This window comes from Triticum dicoccoides, chromosome 1B, assembly GCF_002162155.2.
Source record: "Triticum dicoccoides isolate Atlit2015 ecotype Zavitan chromosome 1B, WEW_v2.0, whole genome shotgun sequence".
Taxonomy (NCBI): domain Eukaryota; kingdom Viridiplantae; phylum Streptophyta; class Magnoliopsida; order Poales; family Poaceae; genus Triticum; species Triticum dicoccoides.
Window position 1 is genome coordinate 400135183 of NC_041381.1, and position 19210 is coordinate 400154392.

Genomic DNA, 19210 nt, shown 5'->3' on the forward strand with positions numbered 1-19210 from the left:
AAACTTAGGCGAGTACTGGACTGCAGCTAAGCCCCCGAGTGGGAGGTTTGCTCTCCACTCGGTAGGATTTTTTTGAAACTTAGGCGAGTACTGGACTGCAGCTAAGCCCCCGAGTGGGAGGGTTGCTCTCCACTCGGTAGGATTTTTTGAAACTTAGGCGAGTACTGGACTGCAGCTAAGCCCCCGAGTGGGAGGTTTGCTCTCCACTCGGTAGGATTTTTTTGAAACTTAGGCGAGTACTGGACTGCAGCTAAGCCCCCGAGTGGGAGGGTTGCTCTCCACTCGGTAGGATTTTTTGAAACTTAGGCGAGACGGATTCGCAACTAAGTCACCCACTGGGGGATTGAGAGCATATAAAAAGAATAACAATCATTTATGAGATTGTAAAAACTGTGTTGCGGGGTTACCGAGTGGTGATGAGGTGACCAACCGATTGACGAGGCCCGGAGCGGTCGAGTGGTGATGAGGTGACCAACCGATTGACGAGGCCCAGAGCGGTCGAGTGGTGATGAGGTGACCAACCGATGCGAGGCGTCCGAGTAACGTAGACGCGTCCCGCAGAGTGGCGACACACGGAGCGTCCGGATGATGTAGACGTGTGCCGCGGAGTGACGATGCACGGGGCGTCCTGGTGAAGTAGAGGTGCGTGCCGCGCAGTGGCGACGAGCGAGGCATCTGAGTGACGTAGACGCGTCCCGCAGAGTGGCGACGCGCGGAGCGTCCGGATGATGTAGACGCGTGGCCCGGAGTGACGATGCGCGGGGCGTCCTGGTGAAGTAGAGGCGCGTGCCGCGCAGTGGCGACCAGCGAGGCATCCGAGTGACGTAGACGCGTCCCGCAGAGTGGCGACGCGCGAAGCATCCGAATGATGTAGACGCATGCCGCGGAGTGACGATGCGCGGGGCGTCCTGGTGAAGTAGAGGCGCGTCACCGTTCGAGAGCCGAGCCGTTCTTGGAACAAAGGTGATGCGGACCGGCCGCCGTAACTGCCGCTGTTGTTGTCGATGATGTTATGTTAGCCGACCAAGTAGTACCAGGCGAACCGGCCGAGTGAACCCATGGGCTTCACAGTCGAGTGAGTGCAGTCCGAGTGGACTCCTCATCCGAGTGCACCCGCTGGTCCGAGGAAATCACAACTGTGCTGCGATCTAGTCGGTGTGGAGCTGACTGGGCAGGCCGACGCGGAGTGCTGGGCTTGGAGGCCTCGGTGAGCTTCGGCCTGGATGTGCCCACAAGCACTATCCCATTTGATGGAGGCGGGCGGCTTGATCGCTTGCAGGCAGACTGGATCCAAAGCGCGTGGGGGAAGTTTGTCCACATCTAGTGCCGAATTAATCTGCATGCAAGTGGTTTAACGCTAATTAACTGAGAGTCAAAGCCATTCGTGCATGCAATGGACGTTTCCCACAGCCATTTATCTCCTGCATGCATGAGATAAATGGGATGGAATTAAGATTAGAAGGAAAGTGGAAGGCAGGGTGCAGAGCTCCCTGATCAGCCATGGCGGCGGCAGTTTTTGGCGCGGATCCATCGCAAGGTGAGGCGGCTGAGATGAATCCGAGTGCGAGGCTGCGCGCGGGCGGAGACCCGGTGGCTCCCGTCATGTTGTGATCAGAGACGTGGGCAGCCTCGACATTGGTGCTGCGTCCGGTCCGTGCACCCACCGCCGCGGTTGTCGCCGCGTGGTTGACGAGGGACACCGCAGAATGGCGATGCGCGGGCCGCTGAGTGATGAAGACGCGTCCAGCAACGACGCGTAGGTGGCCGAGTGAACTAGGGCCCATGGCATAGTGAACTTGAGTCTGCATCCGATTGGATTCATCTGTGTGAACTCTGGACGAATCAGGTTCGCAGCTGTCTGAGAGGAAGATTCATCGGGTGACCTTGCAAGTTACTAGCAAGCACGGCCAGGAAATTCAAGGCCTGATGGTCAGTCATACATGCATGCATGCACGAATTAACTAGGGTCCGTGGTCTAGCAATCAGATAAGTGGCGTTAGTAATCCATCAATTGGCCGCTTAATGAGGCAGCCAATTAATTTGACGTTGGCCCTTCCGTTGCCTGTACACCGCATTAACCTGCATGCAGGTAATCAAGGAGGAGATGGCCCACTCACCTTGCATGGTTAAAGGAGAAAGGAAAACCATGACCAGCAAACGGCGATGGAGCGAAGAACCGCGCACCCGAAGGAGCGACGGGTGGACCCGCGCGCGTGCCACAGCCACCACGCTGGAGAAGCTGACGAGGGAGGATGAGCAGCTGGCCGCAGTCCAGTCGCGGGTCGACGCAGCCATGGGCGAGGCTGACGCGAGCGCTGGTGATCGTGCTTCACTGCTCGGGGAGCCGGAGCCGTGCGCCGGTCTGAGTCGTGCTTCGACACCCGCGGAATTTGGCGGATTGCCGGTAGCAGCGCCTTGTCGCCCAAGGAATTGGGTCGACCGCCGGCCGTCGTGCTCAGCCGGTCGGGGAACCAGGCCGAGCTTTAGCGGCTGTGCGTGTGCGGGCACTCGGCGATGGCGTCGCAGATGAGTTCGCAGATGATGATGGGCGGACGACGACGCTTTATCGTCCAGGAGCCGAGCCACCAATCGAAACAAAAGGAGGCGTTCTTTTGTATAAGCTCGTGTGCATACATAAGAAGAATAAACCATTGTTAGATCATTGTAATGTTTGATTGTAAAGAGGATAAGTTTGAGATGAGCAACTCCCTGATACTTTTGTATGATTAGGAGTATTTTATCCTCCTGTAAATGGAGTGATGTCCGGAACATCCTGGATCAAACCCTCCATTGAGGATTGTTGATCGACGGACGAAGATCGAAGAAATAAAACCATTTGCATCATGGCTCGATAGACGCCATGCCCCACGGTGGGCGCCAACTGTCGTGGTTCTAAGTCTGACAGTAAGAGAGGGGTAGGAGAACGGAGCATGATCTATCGAGATGCATATGGGTGACACGGTGGTTTTAGCGAGTTCGGGCATCTCACGGTGGAGATAACAACCCTACGTCTCGTGCTCCGGAGAGGCTTTGTTTTATCTGAGTATATATCCGGAGATTACAATATGTGTGTGAGAGAGAGAGGAACGGATCCCCATGCCTGAGCTAAGTCCCGAGACTAATGGTGAAAAGAGAGAGAGGTGGAAGAAAAGACCCCCCAAGTCTAGTGGTGGGGGTGGCTTATATAGAGTGCGCCACCCCCTCACCTCCTATGTTACAAAGTGGGGTATGAATGCCATAATGCCAGCCCGCTATTAAGCCCTCACTATTAGAAAGATGCCGACTGCCTTGCTGCCTGCTGGTCTTCGTATATCCGAGTGAGTCGTACGGTCGAGTGGTGAACCGTCATCCGAGTGGATGGTATGTTGCTTGGTCGAGTGGATAGTATGCTGCTTGTCCGAGTGGATAGTGTGTCTGTATGAAATTGACCTGGACCCACATGTTGTGTGGACCCCATGCTTCATGATATTTCGACCCTTCGTGGGCCTACCTGTTATGTATATCCCCAACAAGCCCCTCTGTATCTGGCTGTGTCGCGGCATGCTGCCGGCTGCTGTTGCTCCCGGTGTTGATTCTGGACTAGTATTCGATCAGTATGATCGTTGTGGTGACCATAATCCCGCGTCGGAGCATGTCCTCTGGACCCATAGATGGATCTGGCCGCACTGGCCTTTTTGTCCAGGAGCTCTCGTAAATCGTGTGCGGTATCGGTGGTTGCTCTATCGCGACCATGAGGTGGTTGGTCCGGCTGAGTAGCCGAATTGTTTTTGGGTCGAACGGGTGCTGCGGCTTCATCGTCAAATTCGGGTAGCAGTTTGCGCTTTGGGTAGCTCTTTGTGTGGTGATTATCACCACATTTCCCCTCGGTGTCCAGCAACTTATTCCATCTTCGGTTGAGCGTATCCTGTGCGGCCTTAAGCCTTTGCTTCTGCTTCTTTAGACTCCGCGCTATGGCTAGGAGTTTTCTGCGGAGGTTATCTTGTTCCGAATGTTCTTCCAGGATGATGAACACATCGTCAACTGGACTGTTCTCTTCTTTGGAGGTAGCATGATGAGTTTGGCCCTCTGAATTTATGTGATCGGGCATCTGCTCCGGGCTGTGTTCGACATGACCTGGTTTGTCTTGCTCCATCACTGGGTCCCTATGGTTGTTGTTGCCTTCGGAATCAACCGGAGTGTCATCCTGTTTTGGGTTGTTATCGCTATTTTTACTGTGACTGGACCTGAGGCGGCGCCTACGCCGTCATTTTTCTTTTTGCCCGGGGGGTTTATCCTTTGTTGTGTCCTTTTTGTCACCATTGTCTTCTTGGGCGTGTCCACCATGTAGACGTCATATGATGAAGTGGCTGGCCAGCGCCCCATGGGCGGTGATTCCGGATCTTCCCCTACATCAACGTCCATACCGTCGATGTTATTGGGGTTGATGTCAAGCATGTCTGTTAGGTCATCGACAGTGGCTACAAAGTGGGTGGTGGGTGGGTTGCAATTTTCTTCGTCCTCTATATCCCACACGGGCCGGACATAGTTTGGCCAGGAGTCTTCTGACAGAGAGAGAGAGAGAGAGACCTTAATGAATTTAGCATGTCTCTGAAGGGTGAGTGCTAAAAGATATCCACGGCGGCGAATTCCATGACTGGAGCCCAATTAGATTCGATGGGCACGGATGCATGCGGTCCAGAACACACTACCGGAGATGAGTCCGGGGGTCCGAAGGTACAGATTTCCTGAGGAGAGGAATCTGTGTTCGGCTCCAACGCCGATGAGCATGCGCCTTCGGGGCGGGGTCCATCCACCCATCTTCGGAAGGCATGACCTGCTCCGGAACAAAGTCCGGAGCTGTAGCAGGTGCGACGTTCCGAATACTGTCCGACTGTAGATCTAGGTCATGCACGTCGTGATCATTCGTTGCTCCTGACACGGGCCCAAATCCGTCAAAGATCAAGTCTCCGTGGATGTCGAAAGTGTAGTTTAGGTTTCCGAACCTGACCTGATGGCCAGGGGTGTAGCTATCAATCTGCTCCAGATGGCCAAGTGAGTTGGCCCGCAGTGCGAAGCCGCCGAACACGAAGATCTGTCCGGGGAGAAAAGTCTCACCCAGGACGGACTTGTTGAAGGTTGGAGAAGCCATCGAGCCTTACAACGACGACACAGAGGAACTCTCAATGAAAGCACCAATGTCGGTGTCAAAACCGGCAGATCTCGGGTAGGGGGTCCCGAACTATGCGTCTAAGGCTAATGGTAATAGGAGACTAGGGACACGATGTTTACCCCAGGTTCGGGCCCTGTCGATAGAGGTAATACCCTACTTCCTGCTTGATTGATCTTGATGATATGAGTATTACAAGAGTTGATCTACCACGAGATCAGAGAGGCTAAATCCTAGAAGCTAGCCTATGGTATGATCGTTGTTGTGTTCTATGGACTAAACCCTCCGGTTTATATAGACACCGGAGGGGGCTAGGGTTACACAGAGTCGGTTTACAGAGGAGATCTACATCCGAATCGCCAAGCTTGCCTTCCACGCCAAGGAGAGTCCCATCCGGACACGGGACAAAGTCTTCGATCTTGTATCTTCATAGTCCAACAGTCCGACCAAAGTGTATAGTCCGGCTGTCCGGATACCCCCTTATCCAGGACTCCCTCAGGGACCTTTGGCTTCGAGCTAGTCATGTTGGCAGGGAAGACAATGTTGGGTTGTCCCTGCCTTGGAGCATCAGGATTAGCTTCGGCAGGCTTCTTGTTCTTCTTAGCAGCCATTCTGGGGTCGATGCCAGGACGCCCAAGAGCTTTCCTCTTTTCAGCTTCATTGTGTGCTTGCACACATTTCTGAGCATAAGCCTTCATGCGCTGTCTAGAGCCTTTGGCTTCTTCACGCTTCTTGTGAAATTCAGTCTTGAGGTCATGCAACATCTTCTTGAAAATTTGCACGTCTGCCACACTGAGCTTGTGCATATTGAAAGTGCTAGTATTCGACTAGAGGGGGGTGAATAGGCGATTTTTATGAAAGTCTTCAAAATAGGGGTGCTTTGAAGACAAACAACAGAAATGAACCTATTGATATGCAACGGAAGGTAGACTACACTAGACAAGCCATAGTCAAGTAAGCAACAAAGTGAAAGAACGAAGACTATCAACAGCTAGGTAGTAAAGATCAGGATGGAAGATCGTATGAAGCCAAACAATAAACAGTCTTCACTCAGTGAAGTCAATCAGATCATGCAAATGGGCAATGACTTCATGAAGATAAATAGTAAGTAATAAAAGAGGAAGGATAGAACCAGTTGCTCGGAGAGAACAAGGGATTTGTTGGACCAGTTCCAGTTGTTGTGACAACTGTACGTCTGGTTAGGGAGGCTGAGATTCAACTCAGAAGACTGTGTCTTCACCTTATTCCCCTTGAGCTAAGAACACTTGGTCCTCGTCCAATCACTCTGGTAAGTCTTCAAGGGAGACTTCCAAACCTTCACAAACTTCGTTCACCGGCAATCCACAATGACTCTTGGATGCTCAAAACGCGACGCCTAACCGGCTGGAGGATTCACAGTCCTCAAGTGTAATAAGTCTTCAGATCACGCAGACAGAAAGACTTTAGTGATGCCTAACACTCTTTGGCTCTGGGTGTTTTGGGCTTTGTCCTTGCAAGGATTACTCTCTCAAAGGCTTCGGAGGTGGGTTGCTCTTAATTGACAAAAGTCGTGCACTAACTCTGAGTAGCCACCAATTTATGGTGTAGGGGGTGGGCTATTTATAGCCAGGAGGCAGCCCGACCTGATTTGTCCAAAATGACCCTGGGTCACTAAGGAACTGACACGTGTCCAACGGTTAGATTTCAAACACACACGACAACTTTACTTGGGCTAAAAGTAAAGCACTTATCCAGCTCTCGATAAGATTTGCTCTCATTGTCTTTGCTCGAAGACATAGGATTTGGTTGAGCATCACTTCAGTCACTCTGACTTTGTTCACTCAGACCCCACTTAACAGTATGGTGGTTCCTATGACCCAACAAAGAAGAAAAGGAAACTACGAAACAACTATGTCTTCGCACTCCATAGTCTTCATACGATGTCTTCTCTTGCCATAGTCTTCAAGGTGAATATCTTCACAGACCACCATTGTCTTCAATGTCTTCACACATTTTTAGGTCATCTCTGGTAGGTAAACCAAATCAATATGGGACTACTACCTGTGTTATCCTGCAATTCTCACAAACACATTAGTCCCTCAACCAAGTTTGTCGTCAATACTCCAAAACCAACTAGGGGTGGCACTAGATGCACTTACAATCTCCCCCTTTTTTGTGATTGATGACAAACAGGTTGAAGTTTTCAACGGGGATAAAAGTATGTGATAGTTTAGTGTTGTGAGTATTGTCTTCATACATATGACGAGGCTCCCCCCTGACGATGTGCATATAAATGATTTCCTTTTGAATGCAAATGCACATGGCAGGTTTTGCTTTGTGGAGGCCATCTTCAAAGTGTGAAGACAATACATTATGCATATAAGTAGATAATGAAGTAAATGATATGCATAAGGGAAAATGGACGTCTGCAAAATGACTTCATGCAGAATTTATCATCACATCACAGAGTAGCAGAAAAAGTAGTAGACGACCATTGAGTTTAAGTGTTACAACTCAAGAACCAAATGTATCAAAAGACGCGAGTTGTAAAAACTTGGCAAAATAATGCAACCACCCATAAGGACCCGCTTGAAGACTATCAAGTCATATGCTTTTCCCCCTTTTGTCAGTAATGACCAAAAAGGTTTGAAGACATAGAGCGTCTACTCGTTCCCAGAAGGAGCAAGGTCGGCGTTGGATTTTGGTGGTGCAGACGGGCCTGGTGCAGGGTCGAGATGCAGTGTAGCCATGGTCGGTGAAGTAGCGTCGTCTTCTTCATCAACGACATTTGCAACAACAGTTGCAGCTGAAGGTTAATACCCAGAATCTTCAAGTGAGGGAGTGCGGCGCTAGCTTGCATTTGGTGGAGGCCTGGAATCAAACTTGAAGCCCTCAGTAAAGCCATCTGCACGAAGATCATCTTCAGAACACAGCAGAGTGAGGCTCTTCCAGGACCGCCCTGAGTTTTCATGGGCAACAAATGAGTTCTTGGTGGCCAGGTTGCGAATGCGCTTGATATCCACCAAGAGACTCTGCATTCGACGCTTTAGCCATCCATGGTGCTTGTCCTGCTTCTGATGTAAGGCCACAAGCAGCTCGCGGTTATTGAGTACACGAGAACGCTTTTGAGGCCTTTGAGCTATTGTATTGGCAGTGGCTTCGGTATTTGCACGATGAGGCATACACACATTGCCAGCCAGAGGATAAGCAGGAATAGCAGCATTGGGGACATGGATGCCTTCCATTGGTTGAGTGAAGCTTTGATGATCAACATTATGAAGATATATCGGCTCCTTAGCAGGCTCGGGGTAGATGGCTTCAACTGACAGATCAACCTCAGGCAGAAAGACAAGATGGTTGCGTTCTGAAGGTTGATAATCGACAGAAGAGTGAAGTTTGATCAGGCGCATCACCCATGGAGCATAAAATTCAGGCCAAATAGATCAATACCAGATGCAGCAAATTGCCTGATGAAGAAATCCTGGGAGTTGAATCTGATGCCATTGACAATATAGAATACCAAAGTCTTCATAGTGCCTTCAAGTTTGGCTTCAGAAGAATGTCCCTTGATTGGACATAGAGTACGCCTCGGTATATGATAGACTGTGCAGGGCAAGTACTCGAGGTCCTTGACAAAGAATTCCTTGGTATATTATGCATCTTGAGGCAATGGCTTCATCATGCTGAGCATCTGACTCATATTGGGTTCATGCCTCTGAAAAATACTCTGCAGTTCTTCTCTATGACACTGACAACTAGGCTCATATAATTCACCTGGAGTGGGCAGGGAGGTAAGCTCAATGATGTCTTGAGCTTTTGCTTCATGGTGCACATCACCTGTCATCCACTTGAGGATCCATGTCTTCGGATCCCTGTTGTAGCCATGAATGTGAAGAGTAGCATAGAACTGCAGCAGAAGCTCTTCATTCCAGTGCTCTTTGGCAGTGACAAATTGGAGAAGACCAGCATCCCGAAAGTAGTCCAGAGCTTCTTCAAGACAGGGGAGCCCATCAATAGCTTCACAATCAAGACGCATGTGAGAAAAGATTCTCTCTTGATTGTAGAGGACACATGAGTAATAGTTGCGCTGTTGATGGCTCCAGAAGCAATCTGAAGAGATCTTTGGCTACGAGTATGGGTTCTTGTCCTTGTCAAAGAAGGTATTGTGTGCTCTGAAGCTGTTGACACTGAACGATCCTGACGATGTAGCAGCACCTAGAAGCCTTGGCAGCCTAGGCTTTGGCTTCTGAACCTATGGTTGCTGCTCCACATGATAGTCATATTGTGATCCGGGAGCAGTGGGAGGAACCAGGATTGGCCAGCGAACTATGACCAACTCCCCATCACGATTGTAGGTCGTTTCCATTGTGTGAGGCCTTGGGGGAGGAACAACACCATCAGTGGGGACAAGCGTCACAGAAGCTTCATGATTCACATTGGCTTCAGGCACAACATTAGCTTCAGGCTCCACATGATCTTCAGCCAAGACAGGGTCATTGGCTTTCGCAGTGTTTGTGGCAGCCTCATTGTTTTGAACCTCCATTTGGTCAACGACCGGAGGGTCTGGCATAATCACATTCTCCTTGAGAATGACTTGGTTTGCGGCAGGGGGTGTGGCAACTCTCTCTTCTCTTCTTTCTTCTTCTTTGGCTGATGCAACCAGAATGTCTTCAGCAACTTTAGCTTCAGACTCTGGAACCTTCACAAAAGGATTCTCTTCAGGGAACACTTGACATGCCATTGAACTGGATTGTTGTGAATCTTCTTCTGGGATGGTTGACATGGAGACTGATGGCCTAAGACCTTTGCAAAGCCGTTGAAACACGGGCGACGCCTTTGGTGATGGAGTGGTCTCCATGTAGTTGTCATCATTCAGTAGCGGATTGGTAACTTGTGCTGGGGGAGTACAGGGTGTCTCATCATGAACTGGGGTTTCTTCTTGTGGGCTCTCAACCCAGGAATCATCTTGAGCAATTGGCGTTAATGGATGACCAATGCTAATGTATTTGCTGCTCATTGGAGCAGGTGATGATACCAACTGATGCTCGAGTTGAGGAAGGACTTCATCATCAATAACATTGTCTTCACGACAAATGTCTTCAGCTGCATTGGGGTCAACAGCTGGAACTTGTTCATCTTCATGAGCCTCTGTGGAAGCAGGCTGGTGGATCACAACACATCGATCTTGGTTGTCGGCAGCAGGAGGAGAAACTGAGATGGGTTCAACAATGAGAGGCTGAGGGGCCGCAACATGCTCTTTCTTTGAAGACTTAGTTCCCTTAGTCTTCAACTTCTTCTTGGAAGGGGCATCGTCAGATGCGTCCTTGTGCTTACGCTTCTTGGCTCCGGCTTCAGCTGCCCTTGTTTTCTTCAGCTCTGAAGCCGCTGAGGGGACCTTAGGCTTCGAGCATGTCATGCTGGTAGGGAAAACAATGCGAGGTTCTTCCTGCCTTGGTGCTTCAGTCTGTGTCACAACAAGCTTCTTTTGTTTGGCAGCCATCCTGATATTGATGCCAGGGCACCCAAGAGGTTTGCGCTTCTCAGCTTCATTGTGAGCTTAAACGCATTTCTGAGCGAAATACTTCATGCCCTCTAGTGAGCATTTAGCTTTGGTACGCTTCTTGTGGAACTCCTCCTTGAGGTCATGCAACATCTTCTTGAAGATTTGAACATCTGCCACGCTGAGCTTGGCCATATTCTTATTGAAGTGAGCCTTCTCATAATCAATTTTGTTCTTCAGCTCAACAATCTTCTGAGCCAAGGCCAACTCAGTAGCAATGGCTCCATGGAAGGTAACGCTGATGTCCATAGGAAGCTGAACATCATCAATACTAATGCATTGGTCGTTGAACCACTCATCGATGAAGTTATTCAGAATATCAACATCAAAGAGGGGCAGATCGTTGAAGATTTCTGCCTCTTGCTTGCTCTTGGTAAGCATCTCTAGAGCATCATCACCAAGATCTTCATCGTTGGACAGATCAATGGTGTCATCTTCGTTGCACAGAACAGCAAATGATGTCAGGGGTTGCCCGGTGGCCTTCTTGGGCAATGGCTTCTTGGTTCTCTTGGACACGTGAAATAAGGCTTTAGACTGCACACTGGATTCAGGCGGTGTAGTCTTCAGAGTCTTCCTTGTTGAAGCTTTTGGTGAAGCAGATGGCTTTGAAGCTTTTGCCTTCTTCTTCTTTTTCTCCTTCGGAGGTGGGGAAGCATCTTCAGAATCAGCTCCTCCGGCAGATTGATCCACTGCTGCTCTCTGAGCAGCAATGTGAGATAGAAGCCCATCAAAATTGGCGAAGGGGCCAATTCTGTTCTCATTAGCTTCACGTGTCCCATCAGATCTTGGAGCGGAGGGGCCAGGGTTGAAGTTGAGGACAAACTCCTTGTGGTTCTTGGCGGCCGAATCTTTTGCAAACTGATAGTTGCGCTTGAAAAGATTGTCTTCACGACACCATAACAGAGAAGATGGGTTGGCGGCTTCAGGTTGTGGTCCTCTGACCATGCAAGGATAGAATTTTCGCTCAATGGCTTCAGCCTCGCTCTTAGGCACCAAGCCGCGTATAGACAATCACCCCATGGGCGCTTGATGGCATTCTTTTCAGCGTATTCAGGCGTGACAAACCTATACTTGAACCATTCCTTAGCCAATATCTTCGGATCCACTGAATCCGATTCTTGCGCTGGTTGTAGTTTTCTTCAGGATCTGACTTGTACAGTTCATACAGATCAGGGGGCAAATCAAGAGCAGTGTTGCCACGGTGTTGCCTGCCACCTTTCCATGTAGACTTCTCTGAAGCCATAATATTTAGACTGATTGGATTCAACACAGTGAACGGCTTCTGTCTGCTGGTCAGACAAGAACTGGCTTCAGGAGATTCAATGTGACGCTATAAGTATTCTGCAAATGAATGCAGACTATGAGAACCAAGGGATTCTCCCACGGACATGTACCTGTGACAACATTAGAGATGCGAGGGATGGGGAAGAGGTCATATGCATTCTCAGAAGATTTTGAAGATAAATCAGTTTAGAAGACATTGACCTCATAGTGCGAAGACATTCACTTATATGGAGAGAGTTGGTTCCAGATTTGTACGAATCCATGAATAAGTACAAGTGAGGAATCTAACTAGTTATGAAGCATAAGTGAATATACTTGGCATGATATGAGATGCAGATGAGACCAGATCCAGATTTGGAAGTGAAGAAAGCACTTTTGGTTGTAGTGTATGGATTTGACGGATCAAAAAGGCAGTAAAAAGTAAGATTTAATTACCGCTGAGAACTGCTAGACGAGGTTGGAAGAGAAGCTGAGCAGTTCAATCTCCCGCGCCCTAACTTGGCGGCGGAAGACACCTACGGCAGTGGCGGAGAGGATGAGGTCCGCGGCCGGCGTGAGGACGGCGTCGAAGAAATCGCGGCAGCTAATCGCTTCATCTCCGGCATCGACGTGAGCTAGCGGAGGCGCTAGGGTTTGTGTGAGGTGGCGAGGTGGAAGAACATATATTGACCGCACGGTTGAGTATTTATAAGAAGAAGGAGGGCGGCGTAGCGCAATTATGCAGGTGCCCCTGGCGGTTCACATCTGAGAGACACGTGGCATGCATTCAACTCATTGAAAGTTGTTCCATGTTCCCACGCACGCGTGGATTGTCGGGTGGTCGTTCCGGCTTCTCTGGTTTTCAGGCAATAAGGATACAACATTAAAACAGATTTAAATGTTTGTCAAATTTGTCTTTTGCTGACAAGGACTCAGAGAGGACAATCAACAGGTTTCAATAGAATGCATATGATTTGGACAGATAGAATTGAGGTAGAAGCACAGAATAGGTTAGGTTCCGATCACATTCACTTAGATCAATAAAGATTCAAGAATGAAGACATAGCTATAAGTGAATGTTGTAGAGGACAGAACACAAATATATATATATATGGGTTATTCTGTTACGCGTAACAGAATATTATTCTGTTACCCTACTTGTACTGATGCATTCGAGCGGTTGTACTGATTCTGTCATTTTCGTTGAACTGATCGTCTTTTATTAAAAATGCAAATAAGAGCCCCTCCTGCTCTTCCCCCCGTCCGTTCAGCCAGCCACTCCAGCCGTCGACCGAGCTGCTTGTGGCCGATCCCTCCTGGCAACCCAGGCCCTACCTCCAGCGACCGCGACTTTCTCGGCTACATCTTCCTCAATTGCTCCACCTCTTGGCGCAGCGGCCGTGGAGAGCTCACCCTCCCATGGCTCCCCAACCTGCGGGCGCTCTACCAGTTCCGCCTCTTCTGTTGTCACGCCAAAAAGTACTCCTACCACCACGTCGACCACGACGGTAACCCGCTCCTCCACGGCCGCCACCACGTCGCGCACTCCGGTGAGGTCTCTTTCGCGGGCTCGGCCGCGCAGCCCGAGCAGGTGCACCTCTCGTTCGCCGATAGGGCCGACGAGATGCGGGTGATGTTCGTGTGCGCGGACGCCGGAAAGGGGGCCCTGAGGTATGGGCTTGAGAAGGAGGAGGAGAAGGGCTGGACGGAGGTGGGCACAGAGGTGAGGACGTACGAGCAGAAGCACATGTGTGATGCGCTGGCGAATGACATCGTAGGGTGGAGGGATCCGGGCTTCGTCTTCGATGGCCTCATGAATGGATTGGAGCCCGGAAGGAGGTACTTTTACAAGGTAAACCAAAGATTGGATTCCCCACAAAAAAATACTCAGAGATTGAACCTACAAAAAAACACCTAAATTTATCAATCATGACAGCAACTTAGTGTTCCAGCGGCATCAGATTGTTCTTCTAGTAGCTTGCCCAGCGGAGGAGCCGGCCGTCATCATGAGCGGCGCGCTGTTCTCCATGTTGTCAGGCGACTTGCTGGAGCTCGACGACGAGCAACGGTTTGGCGGCATGGTTGCCGGGTCGTACTATGAGATCTTTGGCGCAGGGGATGCTCGTCGAGCCACCGGACGCTGGAGCGTGGCGAGAGGACAGCAAGCACAGCGGCATGGCAGAGACGCGGACGTCGTGTGGAGTTAATCGTTCAGCTAAGTAGAGCACAGTTATACTGTACATAGTACTAGTTTTGTTGCATTCTTCTCAATTTGGGAAGAAACAGAGGAGGCAGTTTGTTCCTTAATTGTGTATATAGCAAGTTTCCGATTTATATTTTTTGAGAGAAAGGGCTAGATTGCTTATTTGCATCCATCAATTATTGTTGTCCACGAATCCAAATCCATTTACTGTTTGAAAGGGCCAGATTGCTTATTTGCTTATCCACGAAATTTCACAAAGAATTGTCAAATGCGAAACTTTCAAAGAGGCCAAAGATTTCAGTTTAACGTCTACGCAAAGCCATTGAAAATGTGAAACTTAGTCATGTTGAACATTTTCTCAAATTCACAACTAGTGAAGAATAATTTGAAATACGGTGAGACCCTTCGTATTGTTTTCACGTTAGAAAAAACAGAGTACTCGTACTGATCTATGTGTATGTGTGTACTGAGGAGGTATTTTTCACAGAGTAATTTTGAATGATTCCGAAAAAAGTACTTGAACGGATGTCCCTATGGGTTTGTACTGATCATGTTTTCGCAGACTAGACTTTACTTTTTTTCTGGATACGGTTTTCCTCGTAACTTTTCAATGGTTTACGATATCATAGTCCTCGGACTTGCATGATTTATATCTTGAATTGATTGATATTTTTTCAAAAAGAAAATGTTTTGTGTGTTTCTTTTTTGAACTCTTTTTTTTGCAACGATGTTTTTGGACTTCTCGCGTTTTGCGACTTAAACTTTTACCATTTGAATTTCCGTGGGCTTCTCTTTTATTTGAGCTTTCTCCCAAACTTATCTGAGATGTCATGTTTGAACGTACAACTTTTGTAGTTGTGAACTTGTCATTTTTTCATTTATTAAGTTTCTTTTTTCCTCCGAACTTTTACTGGTACAATTTTTTTTGCAAATTTAATGTCCTTTGAGTTAGAACTGATGCAATTTTTTATTTTTTATTTATGGTACTTATGGTACTAGAGAGTTTGTACTTCTCAAAAAATAATCACTCGATATTCTTTTAGTTTTAGTTTTTAGTTTTCTTTCTCATCCTTACCTTACCGACGGTGTCATCACACATCATACCTTTATGGTTTATGTAGTTGAACGGACTTACATTTTTACCATTCCCTTCTTTTAAAAAACTTATGTTTTCTTCTCCATACTTCCTACCTGACGAGAATCAGAACTTATTTATTTTTTACATTTGTACTTCCAAGTGTCTTTAGTGACATTTTCACTTTTTTACTTTGCTTTACCTCATCAAACAGGCACACAACACATTTAAAGAAACAAAATACAAATCTTGGAAGCACTAGGGGGGTAATCATTTGCACAGGACTTCATGTGTGTCTTCATCATAGAAAAATATACTGAATATCACCAAGTTCTAAGGTTGAACAAATGAATCATACATAATATTGTCGGAACCCCACATTTTTCTCACTAAAACAAACTTCTGTACTTGCATACAACCCTTTTTGAACTTGGACGACACCTAGTCCTCAACTTGGACGATGACCAATGCTCAACTCAAACGGAGGAGGTTGTCGTTGCTTTTTTAACCTTGAATGCTTCAAAAGACACTAGGAATTGCTTCAAAACTGCTTTATACTTTTTAACATGAGGGTTCTCTCAGCTGGGCCAAGAAGCAATGCATAAGTCATATTTTTATTCTACAAGAACAAAATACATCATATTGTTCTTTAACACTCACAGAATACACATAGAACACACACACTTAAGTTCAGAGAGCCATCCTGTTTATGTTGAGATAATAAATGCATTTTAGCTCATAGAACAAATGTGTTTAGGTTCAGAAAACAAAACAATCTTTAGTGTGATTTTCTACATATGGATAATCGCAGAAGCAACATAGTTGGACTGAAGCTCTAAAATTTTTTAGAAACTGCAATTGGAAAGGTGAGCATCAAGTGGTAATTAAGGAAGGCTAACAAAAACGAAAGTAGCATTTTTTACATAACGGGTAGTGGTAGGTATAGGTTCATTGCTTTTGCCATCAAGTATGGTGTCAACAAGGATGCGGTAGCTCTCGTCCTGGATGGGCGCCCAGTCATCATCGAAGAGCTTGAGGAGGAGCTTCAGGACTGGCCAAACATGCTAATTGGAGAAGCCAAGAGGCTTCATCACCTCCAGCTCCTTTCTAGTAGCATTAGCATTGTTGAAAACCATGGACTTTAATAAAATGGTTCAGGGATCACTCCCAGTCAATCCAATTTGCTACTTGTGCTACAGAGAACATGAATATAAAGCAAATGGTGACCCATCGATTTTTCTTGATGATATATCTAAACTTACAGAATTTTGAAACTTGCACTGACGATATTAGGGTGATATATCTAAACTTTACTGAATTTTGAAGAAACTCGCTGCAAATCATTACTTATTTAGGTGATATATCTAAAGTTACAGAATTTTGAAACTTGCACCGACGATTTTTCTACACACGCACCAACTATTCTGTGATTTTTCATGGACTGAAGATAGAATACGCACCAAACTAATATTAAGTCTGGTACAGAAATTCTCTATTCTTGAACTGACAATATTTCTTCTATGTGGAATACACAAGATCTCCTCAATTGGCCATGATGCAGGCATCGCCACAGGCAATACTTGGCGCACCGGAGAACCTGTACTGTTGGATTTGTCGAGAGAGGACTGAGGGAACACGCCAGCGTTAGGGTGGCGGATGCAAGTATTGGAGTTCAGCCTAAAATCACAAGAGAATGGATCAAAATGAATTCAGGTTGATTTCTAATCATTTATCAAGCTATAAAAGTTAGAACTGATGTTACACAAACCGAGGCATTTTTTATATGAACAGCTCACGTAATATGTATAGTACCACTATTTTTTTCATTCTCATGAACAAATAACCATAGACTAACGAGAGAATGTATTACTCGATAGTAGGCATTTTCTTCTCAGAACCACTTTGGCTTTCTTTTCTTTTTCTTCACTTTTTGCTGCTTGGTTTTTTCTTTGCTTTATGAAGTGCCCCATCAGAAAAGTTGAACTTTAGATTTTACCAATCTCCACATCTACTGAAACAAGGGAGCTCCTTTTTAAACATGTACAAAGAACTGAGAAGGCATATACAAGGTCAACTGAAAAACCATATACAAGGTGAACCGGAAAAGCTTATGAGAAAAAAAGTGAACCAACCTTTTGTTGTTTGGAAAAAGAGCACTAGTACTGATGACTCGTACTGACAAGGATGCCGTCTACAATTCTTATGAGGTACTGACAAGGTCATAATTATTGTGCAAAATGGAAAAAACAAATGTTTTATAAAGAAACGAGCTTGAAGTTCAATTACTATGGTCTAAAAAATTCAATTACATTGCTAGTGCATTCAGAATTGCTAAATTTAAAAAAATGAAGTTCCTGTTTCAGGATTATGTAAGTTCAAAATTATTGTATGATGTGTGTGTCATAGTTATCTAAACTTCAATTTTGACTAATATTCCATTATAGTACTACTGCATATTCACTTCTGATTGCTTCTTGCTGCCACTATTTTTATCATGATTTTGTGTGTCCACCCAGGAGTGTTTTTGTTCCTGTAGGTCAGCTGCTCAACAACAGAAGCATGTACTGCCCAGTACATGTATTACTATTGCGAAGGTTCAAAAATCTAGACTCAACAAGTTCAACGTTGATGGTACTGTGCACATGCGCTAAGCCGTTCTACAACATAGCGCTAAGCCGTTCTATGCTGCAGCTCGGGAGGTGCTAGCTATTCCCCACCTCCCCCTGGACGTTCATCTCCTTATCTTGTGTATATTCAGTTCAACATCTGGTGGTTCTTCAGGTCACCTTAATGTGCATTTTCTGTTCATCTTGCAGGTGAAGGAGCTCCCCTTGGGTTCATCTTGCAAGTTTCGTTCAAACTTGGCCACCTAGGCTGTTCAACAGCATCAGCAGAACCCGTTTAGTTGGTGGCGTTCCTGCAGCTGCAGATGTGGTGCTGACAGTACTAGGCGTTGGTTGTGTTTGATCAAATGCCTAGGAGCTCCCATGATTTACACATGGAATCCAGATGATTATGTTTCTTCATCCCCCAAGTACTTCAATGGTGGCTCCTTCCCGGTTGGCTCAATTGCTGCTGGATTTAGGTGGGTTGGCTCAATTGCTGCTGGATTTAGGTGGCCAAGTTTGAACGAAAATTACTCATTAACCGTATGTCTAATCGGTGTTTCTTTGTTTACAGAAAAACTAATATGTGAGGATTATCTCAGGTTTCTTTTTGAACTTGTAGTGTTACTGTACATGAACTTGTGCATTACCTTGTTATCAATTTATGTGTATGTGTGTTGGTAACCACGGCTACTAGCTACTAGTTACCGATCTGACTGTTGTATTAGTGCAGCTGCTCTATGTAATTAGCCCCTTGTTGGGTGAATCTTGTACTATTTGCTAGCTTTGGCATTGTAAAAATACAACAAGTTCATAGCTAAAAAAGTTATAAGTTCAACACAGCGTACTAGATTAGTTTTTTGTTATGGATAGTACAGATGCACATTGTTTTATAGTACATGTGTCCATTGATGTGTTCACCCCCCGCCTTGCGCAGCATCCTACCGACCGGGACGAATCCAGCCTCGCCCCCGAGCTTCGTCTTCTTCCTCGCCGAGACACGCGACAACCACCCCAGTTCGGGCGTAGTAAGTACCTCATTACAAGTTAAAAACGGTAGTCCGTTTGGAATAAAAAAATGGCAGAAATTCAAATTGTAAAGTTCAAGCAAAAAAAGAAACCCCATAAAAATCCTGCTTAGTAAGTACCTCAGTACAAGTCGTAAAATGAGAGAAGTTCAGAACAACGTTGTCAAAAAAATATTGAGTTAAAAAAAGAAACAAAACAAACACATTTTCTTTTTGAATAAAATACCATTCAGTTCGATGATACAAACCATACAAGTACAGGGGCAACGATACAGTAAACCGTCAAAAACTTACGAGAAAAATATTACCCAAAAAACAGAGCAAAGTCTAGTTAGTGAAAACACGCTTAG

The 19210-nt window shown here is 46.6% G+C and overlaps 1 long non-coding RNA gene and 1 pseudogene across 1 annotated transcript; both read left to right on the forward strand.

Annotated features, from left to right (window-relative positions):
- Positions 1-1500: 1500 nt before the first annotated feature.
- Positions 1501-14171, forward strand: LOC119350414 (annotated as a pseudogene).
- Positions 14172-17377: 3206 nt separating this feature from the next.
- On the forward strand, positions 17378-18617 carry LOC119305671. The gene is made up of 3 exons (XR_005148739.1): positions 17378-17925; positions 18043-18311; positions 18407-18617. It is a non-coding gene; the product is annotated as an uncharacterized LOC119305671 (long non-coding RNA).
- Positions 18618-19210: the final 593 nt, after the last annotated feature.